We start from the raw sequence: 10,619 nt of genomic DNA, 5'->3' as shown, positions 1-10,619 counted from the left end.
TTGATGCTTCAGTCATGATGATTTAATGCTTGGAAGTAGAGGGACTGATGAAGACATCAGCCCAGAGCTCAGTCCTAGGGATTGCTATATCCAAAACGCTGAAGAAAAGTACTTTTCTACCTGCTTTTTAAACAGGTTTTGGTCTGTGTTGGGGCAGGGAGATACTTTTAACAAAAAACTCCTCTGCTGTGATTAACTATTCAACCAAAATAATTTAACAATCATTGCATATACAGGAGTTTCCCAAGGGAAAAACCCCAACCACGCAGGAGACAAGGCAAGTTAATGATGTGTTCTGGCCATAGGTGCTGCATCACGAGCACCTGGGGCTGGATTTCCCTCTCCGTGTGTCCTGTACAGTTGCTCAGCCATCGGTCCTTCTGTCTTCCGCAAACCAGGAGGATTCAGAACGTGAAACGCAGCTGCTGCCAAAGGCACAGCCAGCAGCACCTCGTGGTTGTATAAAACGGTTATGGTTTACTTTAATAGCAGCAGCAAATGCATCATAGCACTTAACTGTGCAATACCCTCATGCCAGTGAAAACACTGATGCAGAAAGAGTTCAATGGGAAGAACAAAAAAAAATGCACATAAAAGAGATTTGCTCTAAAGTTTCTCGCTGGTCTCACGCAAAAGCACTGTTATATCAATTAAGTACCTACTGTCCCCTTGCTTACAATTCTCAGCGAAACACAGACTGCGCACTAAAAGTTGCCAAGGAAACTGGATTTGTTTATGATGCTACATGTTGATTATTGAAATCTGCTTTTTTTACTCCACCCACATATGCCTTAAAATTAGTGTTGTCCTTCATGGTCTAATTACCACTATGGCATTGCCATTCAGGACATGGAAGTGGATTTGCCAGCTGCATCAAAGCTGGAGCCACCCTCATTTTTAACGCAAGACATCAAAACATCTTCAAAATTACTTTGTCAGTGGGTTATGTCCAATTTCATTTTTCCACACTGATAGCCAAAATATTCGATCGCAGATCTAGTTAAAGTGCATAAGTACAGCATTCCCCAACTGTGTGCTCTCTGTAAAACTGAAAGTAACGAAGCAAAATTTTTGACAGTAATTCTCCTTGCTGTTCTCTTGATTTACAAGTCTCAACATATAGGGCTCTGGCTTCACAATCCCAGTCCCTTTAAGTTCAGTGGGAGTTTTTATTATTTATCTCAGTAAGGCTGAGATTTCAACTGCATTTTAGGGACATCACCAGCTCCCTATTTAAAGTCAACTGGAGCTGGATTACAGTGTCCCAGAGCGGTTGAACCACTGAGATGCCCTCAGTCTGTGCTAGCCAGAACAACAGCACACGTTTTTGGCTAGGCCCCCGGGCTACACAAATTACAACTGCTCCATAGTTTGTAAACAGAGAGCTTTTGAATCTTGGGTTTTGATGACTACTATGAAAAGAGTTCCAGATTTAAGTTTTATTCTGGTTCCCCTGGTTTGGTCATAGCTCTATGCATAATTTGCAGAGACACTCAAAGCAACGACCTTCAAATGAGATAGCCGAATGAGACAGCACAGCTGAGAGTGATTATTTTTCCCTTCAGTGTGGCTGTCAGAATGGTTTTGTTGATCTCTGGGCATGTTTTCATTTCTCCATTTGATTTCCAAGTGATACAAGAAATGCACCACATGACAGAACGATGAAGGAAATTAAATTAATAGAAAATGAAAAGCACGAGCTGGTTTACCACAAGGAGACCCACCTTGCATTTATCTTAACTACATCTTGTAGTGTTTTGAATATATGAAATGCTCCCCTGTGCCTCCCCTCCTCTGACATTTCTTTGGAAAATTTAAGTCTAGAAAATCTTGGATATCTGATCTACCTGTAAAACTTGAGTACATCCAGATAAATACCTTGGATCTCAGCAAACGTGAACCTTCTGATAAGTTTTGACAAACATCCTGTCCTGCACTCCACGATGTTTGTTGAAACGGAACTGTAGGCTGGTTCTTCTGAACTTTAAGAGAGTTTTACCTGACTGAACTTTACAGCAGGTTCTTTCCAAGCCACGTGATGTGTCTCGGTTGAGATGGATTGTGACCTCTTTGAGGGTCATCTTGTGGCTGGAGCTGATCTTAAAAAAGAACAATTAAATAGAATCTGGCAAAACACCAAAGACAACACTCTTCTCTTAGAGAAATGGGTGTGTAATCAGCTCAAATATTCAACAGAGGCTCAGAAATATTCCCAGGATAACCAGTCTGAAATGTACACTAAATATACTCAAAAGCTTAAGTACAGCGGGAGAGAGGACACAAAATGAAAGCCCATGGGAGCAGAGGCTGACGGAACTTTATTGTGTTTGTGGCCTGTTCTTCTTTGCATTTTAAAGCTGAAAAATACTGAGATACTGACAACGGTCCTTAAAAGCACAAGTCTGTATGTGGAACCTCACTAGAGCCAAAGGCAACAGTCCCCCCGGTTTTACTGGAATGGGACAAAATAGATACAAGGAAAGTATTTTTTCTGAATGAGCTGCTGGGGAGCAAAGGAACCGCTGCTGAAAATGGATTTTACATCTGATGATAACAATCAATAGCTAGTGAAAGCACTCAGATAAAGAAAGAGCTTCAAACAGGTGTCGTCTTGGCACAGCATGCAGCTAGACAAAAAGCATGCCTGTCTATGTGGAGCACAGACACCTCCAAAACAAGCACAGACACGCAGAGGTAGATCTGCAAAAGAAATTAAAGCAAAAAGATTTCTCCCCCCTCCCCCCCCCCCCCAATTCCTCCCAGGTTCAAAAATGGGTCCACCAAAAAGTGAAATTGTACGGCATAGCTCAAATTCTGCTGTCCCATGCGGGATCGCGAGAGATGAACCTGGAAAAAAAACCAGCACAATCATTTTGCCAACACAAGTGATGAAGCAAACGAACCATCCCTTTGCTTTGCATGCACAAATAAATACTGTTGGCAGAAAAAATCAAACGTAACTGAACGTGGTGGTACAGTCTGTCCTGGACGTGTATCTCCCATGGTCCCCTGAGCCTCTGAATGCATGGGAAGGAGCAGCAGCAGATGCGTGCAGGTCGTTTGGCCGGCTGTAACAATTCTGGCAGCTGGAGAGCTACACAAGGATTGAAAAAGTGAATTTTGTAACAGTAAGGCACAGTTGACTAAAGTGAATAGTTTTGTGGAACTGAGTTGTTTATCAGATTTTAAGTGGTTTTAAAAATTGAATATTAGCAGGTGATTGTTACAGAGTTAAAAGTTTAGTTATCTATGCTGGACAGCTGACAGTTTTTAGCACAGGTATTCTTATACTTCTATTTTTTCCCTACTGCTGCTTAAATCTAACTAAAATGGTGGAAGCCTACACCCACACAAGTAACTTTTTTCCCACAGAATTTGTAGAGCCACTTGTATCAAATTTCTTACTTCTATACACACTGATAACACTCTCAGGAGACTAATTAGCATGGGAAAAAAAAAAGCAGTGTCACTGTTCATACAGGGGATCCAAACTCTGAAGTCAGTGAGGTGCTGCCAGTGTTTTTGACAGAGGACTCCTATAAGATCTTATGTAAAGTTGCAGAGGTGAGAGGTGGAGAGGTGTCAGGTGGTGCAGCAGAGCCGACCTGCTCTCAGGAGGCCACGCTCATCCAGGGCACCCACCTGAGCAAGATAGTGGTAACTGCAAGTATGAAGTACCTAAATCACAGAATGAAGTATGGTGACAGGAGATTAATACGTGCTACCACTTAGATCTGTTTCCTGTCCCCTTTACACTAGTAAAAAGTACAGATTCATTGAAACCAGAACAATGGCACAGAGATCAATATTTTGAGGTGTTTTCAAGACTAAATATTCATTTCAGAGACCTTCCCCTCTTGAATGGGTGTTCTGGTTCCCTGGTCCTCTTATGAAATTGGATTACTTCCATCCTAAGCAAATAACTTACCCCGGAACCTTCATTTAATCTCATAGGGAAATACTAACCAATGTCTTCCACAAGCTTCTATGAGCTCACTCTGTCATCTCACTAGTAGCCTTCTAGAAAACACTGGGAAGCACATCCGCATATATCCTTCAAAACTCAAACCTCATGGTCGATTAAAAAAAGAAAAAAGAGGAGTTTGTAGAGAAAGAAAGAACGTCTTTGTTCACAGCAGTTGAATGTAACTTGTCACGAGAGTTGATATGTTGTCTTAATGGCTCTTCTGTGAAAACACGGAGCTGAATGCTATAAATATTGATGGAAGCACACTGTTTTTGGAAGCATGTGACTGATGAAACTTTTTATGGTGAATACAAAATTGCCTTCAGTGTTTCTCCAACTTGAAGTTCAAATGTCCCCTTTTAATTGGAAACCATTACATTTATCACCAGGAACAATTTTTGCTGCTGATGCAGTGGATAGAGCAGGGAAAAAAAATTCCTACCTACATGTGATAGCCACAGCTGCCAACATCCCTGAGGAACAAAATCGAGGGACAGATCTCCAGATGAGCTGGAGCATTAACGTATATTGCAGTCCATTTGGGGTTTTTTATTTTTTGGTATGTAAATGTCTTGATGCTCACAGTGACAGCTTGGTTGCCATAGTTACTCGTGAGCCAGCCTCTACCTCAATCTGAGGAGCCAGCATACCTTTTCTCTCTGTACCAGATGTGTCCACACGGGCGTTCCCGTAACAACTCAGCAGAGGCTGTGGGGTCAAGTGTCACCAATCAGCATCCAACACTCAGCACGTGTTTACAGGGAAAAGGACATAGCAGCATTCTTGGTACTTCTACAGAAACATGAAAATCTATCACCCCACCCTCACCAGCCTTTAAAAGTCACTCAAAATTCCCTTCTACATAGAAAATACCAAATTAATCCTTTTGAAGAAGGTGAGGATAGATAGACTCTCTTTGATGTAAACACTGAAGTCTCCCTTAAGAGCTCCCAAGCCTATGTGCTGCTTCTTCTGCCCAGCAAATGGCTGCTCCCCTATTCAAGGAGCTGAAATTGGTCCATTCCAGCACGTCCTCCAGGGTGACAGGTAAATAGGGCTTGCTGGAAAAATGGACATGCCAAAAAAGGGGAAGTCCATTTAAATCCAGGAGAGAAGGAGCTAAAAAGGTAATGCATGTCCACAAGTAACACCAGCTGCTGTCACAAAGGGGCTAAATTAAAAAAAAATAAATAATTAGTTTTAGGTAGGATATAAAGCAATGAGGGATTTACAACAACATGTTGTGCAGGGACTGCATTAGGGCAGGGTAAGGGAGTCCTCCTCCTACAGTCCTGTACGGGCATGAGCCTCTTTTAAGGGCAGTGAAACTCTCACAAGTAGGGAAAAAAAAAATTTAAAACAAACCCAAACCAAAAAAGCCACCCAAATTCAAACATCTGCAATACTGTCAAAGAATAGGGGGAAGAAACAATTTTCTACTCACTTTGCAGGTGGGAACTGTGGCACAAACAGCTGGTGACGACTCACCTTTCTTTCTGACGACACCACACACTGTTCAGCACAGCGCGAATGCTCTGAATTGAACGGTGGGGAACAGAGATGCACAGCACCGTCCAGCGAAGCTGCAGCATGGCGGCAGTGGCAGCAGTACTGATTCACAGAACACCCCTGTATGATTTGCATTTGTTCTATCGTTCATAAAAAACAAAGAAAAGCAAAATAAGCCAAGGAAGTGAATGAGAGACTTAGATTTACAGGAAATTCTACAAAACCAATGAGCAGTTTTGGCCTGTCCCACTACACTCTGTTACAGTAGAATCTGAAGGTCACAGGCAATTTTAGGCCATGATTACTGTTTTTAAGCAGATAAACCCTAGCTTATAATTTAGCACACTGTTTTGAAGAGGTAAAAAGCACAATGATAAAAAGGAGTCTTCCATTTGTCAGGTGCCATTTCACAGCTTGCAAGTGGGACACTGAAAGATGAAGTGATTTGGCTGAGTTCATAGAGGAATTTGGAAGAGAGCTGGAGCCTGAGACCACAGCATACAATTGCTTTGCTGATATTTGAGCTGCAAGAGCAGAAGTTCCACCTGAAGGGACTTGGAGAAGAGGATGAATAGCAGATCTGTAGTGGAACAAGCACGCAGGGAAAATAAATGGCAAAATAGCTTTAAAAAGTATTTATTACTCAAGAAAGAAGGGGAACACGTTTCAGGTGTTGGTGGGCATCAGATTTTTCCAGGGGATTGCTCAAGAATTTCGGAGCAGTCTATATTAGGAGTACAGCTAGCAGAAATAACAGATTGTACAGACTGAACAGGCTTGGTGGGTAAGGGGATTGAATGCCCAAACAAAAGGAAAAATGCAGAACCTAAGCCAAAAGTACTTGATACACAAGGAAAGATTGTGTATAAAAGGTTTTAGCTTTTTTACATTTAGGACAGAGGAACGTGAGGAAGTTAAAGACCAGCTACTCCTTCTCATGCTTCAGCTATTATAACTCACATAATTTAGGCTTAACACTAATATAATGCTATACATTATACAGCATATATATGGCATGGGAAAGACAAGAACAAATAAACACTCTTACATCACAGAAGAATTTGGAGGCTGTGACCAAGATTAGGAACCATGGTCTAGACTGTTCCAAGAAAAGAACAAGACAGACTATAAACTGGTGTCAAGCGGGTTTGAAAGAGCCAGTGTCATAATTGCACTGAAATCCAGAACACAGTCTCCCTCTGAGGAGAGGAGACTATATTTAGAATACTGGGAGGCAAAATCCAACCCTAGTATATTTGTGGCAAAATGCAGTTATTTTATCCTCTCTGTCGGTATTACAGAATGTTTGTTGGCTAAATTAGGTGAATTTGTCTAAGAATCCGCTATTTCTAGTATAAATGATAAGGTTTTCTTTAACTGCAAGACATAAGTGAAAAAACAGCATTTACAGAACAGCAGCAGTAAAGAAAAAGGCACTCCAGGTCCAGAAAAACATGAGTGTTCTGAACGTTGTCTTTAAGCGACATTATTGAAATACATAATCAGGACTTAATCCCAAAATCCTGTTTTCCAAACACTGATGTAGTATAAGAACAAAAGACCTGAATTTTTAACTGGCGCATACTTCAAAGAGTTCGACTGCAAAGATATAACGGATAGATACAGAGGGGAAACTGCCAGAAAACAAACTCCTTGCCCTGCTGCCTTAACAGAGAAAACAAGCACAACAAGGTATGTAAAAAATGCAGGAATATTCCAACAAGGACTTACTCCTACCTGCAACTATCCACAATCCAGCTATTGAACTAGGTGCCATAAATCTTGGCAGTGTTGTACAGGACTGAGATACAGACATCAATACACTTTATTCAGACAAAAGCCATGCCACACATCTATGGGACCGTTGCAGATTTGAGAATTGGACCTAGAGGTGAATAAATAACATAGCCCACAACATTACTTGTGCAGTGTAGCTCCACAGGCAGACCAACACATTTAGCCAGCGGCAGTGAGGACAGGGAGCCAGACAGATAAGCAAATCTTTATTTCACAGATTTCCCCTGCCTTGCAGATTGAAACAGCACCCAGGAGGTAGAGCTAACTTTACAGGGCAATCCCTATTGCCCCAGGACTTTATCACTTGGTTTATCAGAGTCCAGGGCATGGCTTTTAATCAGATTCATAATGGGCGAGGACCAAGCTTACTGAGTGGTAAAGTAAAACAGCAGCCTTCAGAGTCGGAACCACTAACTCAGCTGCGCCTAGTTATAAAACTCAGATGTTTGCTTCCCCCAGGTTTAACAGTCTGGGGGACAGGATGGTCCCTCTAAATGTTCATTAGGAGGCAGGAGGCTCAGTCCAGCAAGGTCCCCTCCCTTGTCCTGACTTTCAGTCCCTGACCGAAGGATTATTACTCGAAACCTCCCCACAATTCTTCTTTCAGCCATCATTTCCTTTGCTCTTCCTGATCCACAAAACTTGGATTTCTTTAACAGCCCTGCTTCCCAGCACTTTTCTGGGCACATGAATACAAACCACACAGGCTCAAGGGGAAGCCAAATCCTGCCGCCTTCTGCTTTGAGTGGTTGCTCTAACCACTGCTTGCTGCAGAGAAAGCTGGGCACCCATCAACCTCCTTCCACCATCCCACATTTAAAAAAATAAACCCCAAACAATTATACAAGATTTTGAAAAATGAGGCAGAATCCCTTTCATGTAACAGAGGAAGCTGGAAGAAGCGAGCGAGCGTGCGTGTGTGGTGAGGAGAGCTCAGACAGTTACTGGTTCAGCCTCTTCAGCTTTGAAATTTATGGCTATAGACCTCATAAAGATCCTCGTGGCCATCACTCTGCAAACTTCTTGTTCAGCTCTGATTTATCGTTGAGTAAATCCAAGCAAAACAGAGCAGTAAAAGGAATTTGTGGGATAATTTACTGCTTCAGTTTAGGTTAGGGGTTTTAATAGTTATTTATCTTTATACTTTAGATAAAGATTTGTGAGTAGCCAATTACCCAAGGCAGCATGAGCAGCTTTGACAGCTGAGTTCAATGCATGAGCTACCCTTAGAAAGTACTGCCTGATTTTCTGATAGAAAATGCTACAGTTAAATGTAGAGGCCAGAGCCTGTATCTTAAAATGGGAGGAAAATAATCAAGATATTCCACATGGAACATAACTTTTGAGGATAAAAGCTTCCCAACAGAAGAGGGAGAGATCATTACTGTACATTTATATAAAGCCTCGGATAGTTTTTTTGTGGGTTCCATTGAAGATATGCCAATTTACACCAGCTGAAACCCCCCCTCTAAAGAGTTCATTAAGCCTCCATCTCACTAGTGTCTTGCTCCAGGATCTGAACATTTGTTCATCGGAAAGATTCATTATTCCCTAGTCCAAAGCAGCACCTCGGATTTTAAACCTGAGTGTGAAATGTTGATGTTACCTGTCCCAGCTCTTTTCCCCGCATTTAAATACACCGCCGTATTCCCTGCAGAGCCTGGAAAATTGCAAATCTCTACCTAGCAGGAATGTGGCTAGAGCAAAGGAACCCGAGATGCAAACTGGAGGAGGCTGCACAGCAGTGCTTTGTACAGTCCCCTTTGTTTTATGGGCTCCTGAGCTGGGCTCTGCCACCCCTCAGAACAAAGGGCCTCTTACTGCTGCCAGGTTGGTTTTTTTGCTAAACTCATAGTAAAGTCAGATGAATAATTTACACTGAGTTTTGATTGATTTTGTGTCTTTTTCAGTTTGCCGGGGAGCAAGGAACCAATTGCAGTCCTCATTAGAAATGAATTCTGTGTAATTCCTGCAACTACTTCGAAAGCAATTCAAATTCAGGATGCTAAATCTCAAAACATAAACTTGTTGATCAAATGCTCCAGTCACAAGATATATATCCAGCCAGGTGAGCATAACTTTGTATTTTCCTTATGGCTGGTGCTTGAGCAGTTATGAACTAGGAAGCAATTGTCTAAATAATCTGCAATACTCAAACATGTGTTGCTTTTAGGTCACTGATGCAAAAGGGTTTGGCGTTACAGTTTAATAGCCCTCGTGAAGTATCCAGAAAAGGGACAAGAATCCTCAGCCCTAGAAAGGGCCATGAATTTCCTAGTCTTTAGTCATTTACCTTTCTCCACACCCTCTTCATCTCTTTAGACTAGTGCCTAACACTCTCCTGTTGCTGCCACAGTGTCTTTTGTCAGCCTGCAGCAGCTATAGAAAAGAAAAGCTTTAAAAACTTTTAGGATCAAAGCATTAGGCATTTCTATGTTAGCATATGTTAGCGTTAAGCATCGAGCATCTGTGGCTGATGACACGGAAACTCCCAGTTATACTGAAATGAGCCTCAATTATTTAGCAGATTATGGTCGTGACAATATATTTTTGCTGAGCAGACAGTTACAGTTTGTTGGGAACAGTATAGCCTAGCACTTATATGCGCACATCCTGCTTGAAGATCCACAGCCATGCAAATGCTTTATTGGTGGGTATTTAACATCACAGTCATAGCTAACGTTATTATCTGTCCACACCCATGGTCTGAGTTTTCGTCCACACTCTAAAGGAAATTTTCTACTTTTGATTTCACATATGGGCCAAAGCTAGAAATAATGTTATGATAAAGTTAGCAAGATCTGGGAGATCTGGGATGTGGTAAGACAGCACTGAAGCATTAGCCTGCATTTATAAAATACAGGTAACAGTAATCCCTTCTAGTCTTAAACTCTCCTATTCCTTCCTAGAGATTTAGAAATATATTTCAAGTCAGAGCAATTAAAGGTTGGATATTCTTTGTCATATTACAGTCTAACCTGCAAGCAAGTTGTATGAGATTTTTTGGCCATGCTTCTGTCCCCTCCTTGATCTCAGAGAGTGCTGCAGGAATTCCACATCTTTGTACAGTTTGAAATCTGGATTTACATTTTGTCTTCGATGTCGCTGGAAGTGGATCTCCCGCCCCTGTTGCAAAACCCAGTGTGATGATTCAAAAGCACGTCATCGCTTCAGAAGCTTCATCACAAAACAGTTCAGCCTGGGGATTAAAGGGGGCTGTATGTCTACTCTGTCCTGGAGGAAATTTCCTCCCAGGCACTTGAAGGTCACAGTTAAAGTTCAAGGTGATATGATATGATTTTTGTCTCTGTCAGGTAACGGTGGAAAGTACCTTCTGATCACCTGC

General features: G+C 41.8%; 1 long non-coding RNA gene across 2 annotated transcripts in view; it reads right to left on the bottom strand.

Annotated features, from left to right (window-relative positions):
- Positions 1 to 2,720: 2,720 nt before the first annotated feature.
- Positions 2,721 to 10,619, bottom strand: part of LOC135312548 (uncharacterized) — a 259,368-nt gene continuing 251,469 nt past the window's right edge. Inside the window, exons 6-8 of one of the 2 annotated variants that reach the window (XR_010372129.1) lie at positions 5,456 to 5,616; positions 3,967 to 4,675; positions 2,721 to 3,094 (exon numbers count right to left, since the gene is read on the bottom strand). This is a non-coding gene — a long non-coding RNA (uncharacterized LOC135312548). Of the gene's footprint in view, positions 3,095 to 3,966; positions 5,617 to 10,619 lie in introns of both variants that reach the window. The other variant, XR_010372128.1, reaches the window with a different exon arrangement.

Source organism: Phalacrocorax carbo, chromosome 3 (genome assembly GCF_963921805.1).
Source record: "Phalacrocorax carbo chromosome 3, bPhaCar2.1, whole genome shotgun sequence".
Classification (NCBI taxonomy): Eukaryota; Metazoa; Chordata; class Aves; order Suliformes; family Phalacrocoracidae; genus Phalacrocorax; species Phalacrocorax carbo.
The sequence above is the reverse complement of the archived record's forward strand: the minus strand, read 5'-3'. Positions and strand labels throughout refer to the sequence as shown.